This window comes from Eubalaena glacialis, chromosome 7, assembly GCF_028564815.1.
Source record: "Eubalaena glacialis isolate mEubGla1 chromosome 7, mEubGla1.1.hap2.+ XY, whole genome shotgun sequence".
Lineage (NCBI taxonomy): Eukaryota > Metazoa > Chordata > Mammalia > Artiodactyla > Balaenidae > Eubalaena > Eubalaena glacialis.
The window spans coordinates 13,096,744-13,097,728 of record NC_083722.1 but is presented as its reverse complement, the minus strand read 5'-3'; the positions used below and the strand labels follow the sequence as shown (position 1 = coordinate 13,097,728).

General features: G+C 36.4%; 1 non-coding gene across 1 annotated transcript; it reads left to right on the top strand.

The window, feature by feature from the left end:
• Positions 1-384: 384 nt before the first annotated feature.
• LOC133095796 (U6 spliceosomal RNA) lies at positions 385-491 on the top strand. Its single transcript, XR_009701660.1, has one exon. It is a non-coding gene; the product is annotated as a U6 spliceosomal RNA (small nuclear RNA).
• Positions 492-985: the final 494 nt, after the last annotated feature.

Sequence of the window (985 nt, the reverse complement as noted above, 5' to 3'; positions counted from 1 at the left end):
CTGTCATGTGCTCCCCCCCACCACCCCCACTGCTCTCCACCCATTTCACCTGCCCATCAGCCGTCCCTCCTCCCCAGCCCTCTTCCTAGTCATATCTGGCCATCTTCTTTTCCTTTTCTTTTCCCCGTCTTCCCAACCCCTTTGTCCTGCTGCACTTCTCTGTCAAGACCATCAACAGAAAAAGAGTTTCTGTTTAGATACTAGAAGGGGCAAGATAGCAAAAGCCAGAAACATTTTCCCCATTGTCAGCACACAACTAAATGCTTTTATGTTTGATAGAAATAATTAGTCCAGATTAATCTCTTTTTCAGTCTCATAAAGAGCGTGAAGAATATGTGACCTTTCCCTCCTAATATAATCCAACAGTTAAGAAATTTCTTCTGAATGCTCGCTTTGACAACACATATACTAAAGTTGGAACAGTGCAGAGAAGATGATCACAGCCCCTGTGCAAAAATGACACACAAATTTCTGAAGCTTTCCATATTTTAAAAAAGACATTAAAATAGACATAAATTAATGGAGAAATATACTGTGTTTATTAAAGAGAGGAAACAATATAGTAAAATCTTCAATTCTACTCAAATTAATCTATAAAAAGAATGCAAATCCAATAAAAATCCCAACAGAGTTTTAGTAAAACCTAATTCTTAAATTCAAATAAAAGAGCAAATGGCCAAGAATAGCTCAGAAAAATTTGAAGATAAAGAATAGAGTGGGGAAAAGAAAGAAAACTACAGGCCAATATCACTGATGAACATAGATGCAAAAATCCTCAACAAAATACTAGCAAACAGAATCTAACAGCACATTAAAAGGATCATAGACCATGATCAAGTGGGGTTTATCCCAGGAATGCAAGGATTCTTCAATACACGCAAATCAATCAGTGTGGTAAACCATATTAACAAATTGAAGGAGAAAAACCATATGATCATCTCAATAGATGCAGAAAAAGCTTTTGACAAAATTCAACACCCATTTA